This window comes from Furipterus horrens, unplaced genomic scaffold (genome assembly GCF_987537825.1).
Source record: "Furipterus horrens unplaced genomic scaffold, mFurHor1.1.pri manual_scaffold_15, whole genome shotgun sequence".
In the NCBI taxonomy this organism is placed as follows: Eukaryota; Metazoa; Chordata; class Mammalia; order Chiroptera; family Furipteridae; genus Furipterus; species Furipterus horrens.
The window spans coordinates 9,056,504-9,064,230 of record NW_028327185.1 but is presented as its reverse complement, the minus strand read 5'-3'; the positions used below and the strand labels follow the sequence as shown (position 1 = coordinate 9,064,230).

Genomic DNA, 7,727 nt, shown 5'->3' with positions numbered 1-7,727 from the left:
ATGGGCATTCCACATGTCAAAGCCTCACTTTGTTTGATTCCCAACAAAATCAAAACTAAGCAGAAACGCTCCTTCCAGAGAAGGCTTCAGCTGCTAAATTCCAACGGGACTAGTGAAACAAGATTTTTCAAAATCAATGGTACTTCATGGTTTGATAACTGAAATGGACACAGAGCTCCTAACTTGAAAATCTCACAACTAGGTAAGTAATAGAATGAATTTTCAGCTCTGCGTCTCAATGATACAAACTTATTTCCTAAGAAGAAATGAGCTATAGGCAGGGAAGGCAGAGGCAAAACTCTTCCTGTGAAAGCAATGGATTTATGCCTTAAAGAGGAACATGACTTTTCTGCAAAATATCCTGATTAGTTAGTAAGAGTCACTTCCTTTATTTATACCATTCTCTTAAAAACGTCCAAAATCAAACAATACAGTACAGGTTGGTTATAACTGCCTTGAGTAGAAAGGACAGAATCCTAGTTACTTCTGATTGCTCTGTATTTTTGTCCTGCGATGGGCCTTCTCCATATTGCAAATACTCACTGCCCAGAAAAATGTTCTGCACACAGAGCTGCCAGATAAAATGCAGGTGGCCCAGTTAAATTTGAATTTCAGATTATTTTTTAGCGTAAGTCCCAAATATTGCATGGGACATACTTATAACAGGAAATTATTATTTATCTAAATTAATTTAACTCGGCATTCTGTATTTTTATTTGCTAAATCTGGCAACCCCATTACACATAAGCAAAATTCCTTAAATATTTCTAAAGGAAAGATTCCTTACATATATAAATGCAAGTTTTCTCCTGCAAAAGTATGAATAGAACATTGGATTATCAATATACTATATAAAAACCTATCTACTTCTGCATACTTTTCTTAACTTTTTATAATAAAAATATGAAGATCAAAGATCCTTGATAGGTATTGTTAAGAATTAAATGAAAAATATGTAAGACCAAATCAGAGACACTCATCTAATTTACATGTGGTACGTTTCCAATCAGAACAGAGTGGAGACAGACACTATGGAGCCAGACTAGTCTCTTCACTGGGCTTACTTTTTAAGTACTTTTCATCATTTTCTTTCATTTTTGAGTCCATTTTTTCCCCTCTCATGGCAATCAAGTAGAATGTTGGCATTATAGTACAGCCCAAAGAAGGGTGGAGGAATTCATGTGACCGTTCTGGAAAATGAAACATTGAGACTCTAGTCACAAATAAATATGGGTTCTGCTGACATCTGTCTCCACACCCTCTCTAACATTCACTCCAACAGAGACAGACTGCTAGAGTTTCCGGACAGCGCCGCAGCCTTGGCCCGGACACCTGTCTACATATGTCCTCTAAGCTTCCAAGCCTCCTGACCTCCATGCGCAGGTACTTGCGAATGCTCCCTCCCCACCCCAGTTCCTCCCTGTTAGGCTCCTCCAGCAGAGGCCATCAGAGGGGGGCTGGCAGCCTGGAGTCTGGGGCCAGACTTGCTCCTCCCTGTCTACTCCCTGTTTCTGGTCAGCATCTCCTGCAGATGGTCCCTCACCCTGGAAATGGCTGTTAGGACCAGTGACCGGCTTTTACGCCTACGACCAAGCACATCAGGCCTCTCAGAGTATCTGCTGCAGAAATGTGGCCTCACCCCGGAGCCCTGGTCCTGTTCTGGCAGACCCCAGGCTGCCCTTGTGTGCACAGTCCCAGAGGCAGGTCGTGAGCTGGTTCCCGCTGCCTCTCGCTGACCTTTGCCCTTTCAGCTGGCCATCACCCGGTTAACCAATTCCCCACATTAAATGATCTCTACTAAGATAATTAGAGTAGCTCCTTTTTTCTGGAGAGAACTAGACTGATAAACGACCTAGAATGTAACTCTTGCAGCCACAAGCCATGTTTTATTCATCTCTGATTCCAAGCACCTGGCACCAAACCCAGCACATACTAGTGCTCCATCAGAGTTTGTCAGATTGATCATGAACAAACATCATACCTACCCACTGGCAAGGTGAGTTGGCACCAATGCCTGGACGCGTGACACCCAAGCCCAGCTTTCTTGCTAAGTGTTCAGAACGGTGCCTTGACTTGCCTTGTCAGGATAGACCACGTGCAGGGTCTTCATGGGACCCGCCACTCCCACCCTGGGCTCCCATTTACTCCACAGAGGGAGTGTGTGCAGAAAGGAGAGGGTATACACGGAGAACGCTACTGTGAAGCCGTGGAGGTTTTCAAACGAGAACAGAGTGTTTGGGCTAAAATTATTTACTAAAATCATTAGCATCTGGCCCATTGCCCACCAAAAGTCTGCCAAAACATTGGCAACTTATGACGGGGAGTCATAGCAAAACACTGAGCAGCTTATTTTAGTTCGGTCAGAAAATGTAAAAGAACATCTCTCTGGGAATGCCCATGCACTAAGGGAATACCATGCCATATTTTAAATGCTAGACTACATTCCTTCAAGGAAATTCAGTTGCAATAAAAAATGAAGCAAATGATATCTGAAAGGAAAGCAGCGTAGCACGGGGCCTGCATGTTGTGGGCGTGGAATAAATTGATGTGAAGTTCTTCTGTTGATGCTCTTGATCAAAGTTCATCTTTCATCATCATAAAATCATCCCAGAGAACTCAGACCGCTTCGGGGCCCCTAACAAGCGCAGGAGAGATGGGATTTTGACACACTTTTACATCCCAGCCACCATCTCAGTATAAACTCTCTTTTTGGATTATTATAACAGCCTCTAGACTGCACTTCTGACCATTGTCTCTGAGCCATGCTCTACAATGCCCTCAGTATATTTTTCCAAAGCTCCCTTACTCAGTTCAAAGCCCAGCTTTGTCACTTACTAGCTGTGTGACCGTGACTTAATTAAATTCTCTGTGCTTTGGTTTCATCATCTTAAAATATAGATAATAACTGTACCTACCTCATAGGATTGGTAAAAGGTCTAAATAAGTTAACGTTATCTAAAGTACTTAGGACATCGCCAAGCATGTTGACACTGCAGGATAAGTGACAGTTATTATTATTACTTCACTCGAAAACACTAGTTGGCTTCATGTTGCTTATGGGATAAAATCCATTTTTTTAGAAGATATGGATTTTCCTACTCAGAACCTCCAACTCTCTTTCCAGACTCATCCTCCACCTTTCCCCTCTCTACTTCGCCCTTATAATTGCCTTATTCCTAATCTCATAGAGGAAGCTCTGAGTTTCTCACCAATAAGTATGGTGTTAGCCGTAGGTTTTATTTTATCAAGCCTCCTCATCTCCTCTGACAAAATCTACTTTCCTGCTAAAAGCTTCCATGAGGAGGACCTCTAACATCCACTGTCAGCTACCACAACCACAGTCTTTCCTGCCTTTTCTTCTTGAGTGTCTTTGTATGTTTTTCGGTGTGCCTCAAAGGCCCTCTTTCTGCCTCTTCTTCAACTGAAATCTTCCTCAACCTTCAAGCCAGGTCAAATGTGTCTCTCTAACACCCGCCAGGACCAGGCAATGACCGGTCTTCTAGAACAAATAAATACTCCGCATCCCTGCAGGGTTAATGTCCACACTCCATGCTGTCTAATACCTTTATCTGTTTGTCTTTTCTCACAGGCATGTAAACTTCCTGGAGGGCAGAAAATTTATCAAAAAAGATGACTACCTTTTTCACGCAGTGCCTTTAGTGTTCAATAAATGATGAATAAATGAAGAAATAAGTGAATCAATGAAATGAAAGCAACCCAAACCAGGCAGGAGGCGCTGGCCATTCCTTGAGCTGAGAGACCATCTGCCACTATTGCTTTAATGAGGAATGCACAACAGTTTGGACCAGATAACCTGATTTCTCTACGATTGCAGGAGAAGGCCAGAAAAAAGTCTATGTGTTGACATATTTTGCTTAACATAAATAACCTCAGATTGGACTCCAGTGTTATCCTTTCACCACCCCCCCTCCAATTTTTAAACTAAAAAAATATGGGTGTGTACATATGACATACGAGAACTTGATTCTCAGGCTAGTGAAGTTTGCATAAGTTCACAGAAGGAAGAGCTCAGATCTCCTTGTATTGCACACAAGGGGTCCTTCTTCCGACTGGGAGATGTGAAAATGCAAATTTAGTCTATTCCTATTACTAAAGAAAGTCAAACGCAGAGAAAGAAGAATGATAAACTGGGAGGTGCCATAAGGAGAGAGTTAAGGAACTGCCAGGGGAACCAGGAATAAAAAACAAACCATTAACAGTAAGGCGAACAGGGAGTGATTCTAGGTGACTCAGAAAAGTTAACTGTTCGAAGAGTCCCAAATCTAAAATTAATGTGCTTATTTACATAACACAAAAAATGAAAACAGCCAAGTAGTAAAAACACTAGCAGTGTTTTCTTGACAAATATACAACATCCATAGCTTGAAAACTACCTCCTTTCACTTGAAAAGATTTTTCCTTTCTCAGACTTGAGTCCTTTACATGCAAGTCTGATACGAACCACTCTGTAGAGGCAGATGTAAAAGAAAAAGCCTGAAAATAAAATCACTCCTAGTTATCTTAACAGAACAAGTGTATGTGTGTTTAAAATATTAAAATCATTCATTCAGAATGTGAAATGTCATTTTTTAATAACAGAAACAATGATCTGTTTTGGCCAAATCAGCCTAAAACACTTAAAAGATTGGGTTACCTAGCTAACTCGGTTTTTACCTTTCTCTTCCTGTTTACTCATAGACTACAGAACAAGATACATTTCCCTGCTTTCATTTTTAAGGTTCCAATGAGATCTCAATTGCAGAGGTAGATAACATCCTTTCTACAGCTTAGAAAGCATCCTTTTCTCCAAAAAGCTGGACTCCCCTTGGGATTCTCCTGGAACTCTGGCCCTCGCGTGCCCTTCAAAAACACCAAGGGCGGTGTGCTGTGAGCTTTTCTAAGAGCCCCTCCCTAGAGGCTCAGATGAATTTTTCATGGCCAATCATAACTTTTTCTTGAAATGTAACGTGTATAAAAATAAAATACAAAGTTAGTTTAAAAAGGAAAGTCTTTCAACAAGCAAAAAGTATAACTATGCCCACATTTTGAAAGCTGTGATTTTTCTACAGTCTTCAAGGGGAAGAGACAGTCCAGTCTCACATTTCGCGTGGCATCCAGCCAGCAGATCTATGTAATTGCAGCTGGGAAGGGTGTAGCCTCTGTAAACTAAATGGGAGTCAGCTACCTTTGGCTAAAGTTCACTGTAATCTCAAATAGCTTACTTATGCCATTATCCATGTAAGTACACTTAGACTCGTCAGATCACGTAAGGACATTTTTATTTCAAAAATACGATCACTGAACTTTCAACATTTAGGCCACTAATAACTTTTAATGCTGCTGGAATAGGACTTCTGAGAGAGATGGATTCCTCAGGCAAAATTATGAAACATACCGATCAGCCCTCCCTTAGTTCCTCCTTGTTCCCACCCTTATTATGATATTAACTAATAATGGAGGTGCGAACTAAAGAGGTCTTAAGTATTGATCCTCTAGGGGGGTTTTAGTCCTCGAAAAATGTTCCTTAAAAAAATAAAAGGTCTTTAAGAATTAACTGAATGAAGCAACAACAGTGGACTAGTATACTGGAAAAGGAGGTCCTCAGTTTACCAGGCCAGTGCTAGAGCCCCAAGCCTTTGTCCCCTTCCCAATTTTGGTCTGGAGCCCAAGGAACTATAATACCCCTCTGGCCACTTCCCCTTCCCGCTCTGTCCTCTCCTCCCTCCCCACCTCCGCCAGGTTCCCCCAGCTGCTCCAATGTCCCCAGACTAGATGCATAAGAAAACAAAATGTGCTGCTTTGGAAAAGGATGAGCTTTGGCCAAATCATAAACCACAAAGGCCGAAACGACCCATTGAGACAATGGGCCGCTTATCCCGTGCTTAGTTGAGGTCTCAGCTCCTGAATTCAGCTGGGCCACTTCCCCTCATCAACCCTCTGCTGTTTGCTGCAGTATGTAACTGCCTGCAGACCACAGCAAGCACTTTCCTGGGTGGAGAGTCTTGATTGGAATGATTTGCAAGAGCCTGACAAAAAAAAAAATCAATCCTGGCAAATTGAGCTTAGAGTATTGACAATAAATAAACCCCGCCTTTGGGGACTGCCAGCTCTCTCTGCTGCTAGTTGAATGTTCTGGCACAGTTTCTGTGCTGTCCCCCGCCCAGTCCTTGGGCTGCCTTTGAACAAGCATTAGGTTTGACTCTCAAGCTCCTTGGATTTTTCTGGACCTCACCCAGAGGTCAGTGATTCGTAACCTTAGCTCAGCCATGGCCCCTTCTGAGAACATGATGAAAACATACCTATTCCCCCAAGAAAAAGCAGGCACACATGCATGAACCCTCCCCCAGATACACACACACACACACACTATTTCACAATTTCAGTATGCTTAGGGACAGTTCATGGCTTGGCTCCATGAATCCATTTTCAGGAAACTTTAACTATATAGATAAAGTTAACCCAATATATTAGAGACACGTACAGAGGTCCCCACCCCCTTATCCGCGGTTTCACTTTCCACAATTTCAGTTCCCCGCGCGGTCAACCACGGGCCAAAAATACTAAGTGGAAAAGTCCTAAGTTTTAAACTGCAGGCCATTCTGAGCAGCGTGATGAAATCTCACACTGTCCTGCTCCGTACTGCCTGGGACATGAGTCTTACCTTTGCCCGGCGTCTCCACGCTGCATAATGCTACCCACTGGTCACTTACTAGCTGCCTTGGCTACCCGGTGGACTGTCGAGATAGTTCAGAGCTTGTGTTCAGGTCACCCTTATTTTACTTCCTAGTGGCTGCAAAGCACAAGAGAAGTGATGCTGGCCATTTGGATCCGCCAAAGAGAAGCCGTGAAGAGCTTCCTTTAAGGAAAAGGTGTAAGCACTTGACTGAGGGAAAAAAAATCTATCTAAGATTGCAAAGATCTATAGTAAGTATGAATCTTCCATCTCTGAAGTCGTGAAGAAATAAAAAGACATCCGTGCTAGTTTTGCTGTCGCACCTCACACAGCAAAAGCCACAGTGCGTGAGAAGCACTCAGTTAAGATGGAAAAGACATGAAATGCACAGGTAGAAGACGTGTTTCAAAGGAAGGCAGCAGGCTGCTCAGACAGCATTGAGCTCTAGGAAGACTTCAGCAAGGGGGTCCCCTGAAACCAAGCCATTTACCGCAACTGAGGGACCATCGCACAGACGCAGAAATAGGTTTGGCATTTTATCAGCTCACATCACCCCGAGAAGAAGGATGAGTACGGTACAGTAAGATACTTTGAGAGAAAGGAGACCGCAAGCACACCACTTTCATTACAGCATCTTGTTACCATTGCTCCTTTCTATTATTGGTTATTGAAGGTAACCTCTTATGGTCCTTAATTTATGCATGCATAGTGTATAGTGTTCGGTACCACCTGCAGTCTCAGGCATCAACCGCGGGCGTGAGAATGAACCCCCCGTGGATAAGGGGGGATTACAGGAGTCCCGCTCTATATCGCAGTTCACTTATTGTGACCTCACTGTACCACGGGATTTTTTAAAATATTATATTTAATTATTTATTGCAGGTTTTTCACTATATCGCGGGATTTTGCGGTACTGTATAAGTATGCTGTTAAAGTTACGTAGGCTTAAGAGTGTAGAATAAATGTAAGGTTCCTACTTCACAGGGGCAGGGGGCGCCTAGAATGCAATACCCGCGACAAGTGAGGGATCACTGTACTGCATGCCCTGTACTCA

At 42.8% G+C, this 7,727-nt stretch overlaps 1 long non-coding RNA gene across 1 annotated transcript; it reads left to right on the top strand.

The window, feature by feature from the left end:
• Positions 1 to 3,900, top strand: LOC149992359 (uncharacterized). Its single transcript, XR_016508300.1, has 3 exons — positions 1 to 202; positions 1,283 to 1,383; positions 3,590 to 3,900. It is a non-coding gene; the product is annotated as an uncharacterized LOC149992359 (long non-coding RNA).
• Positions 3,901 to 7,727: the final 3,827 nt, after the last annotated feature.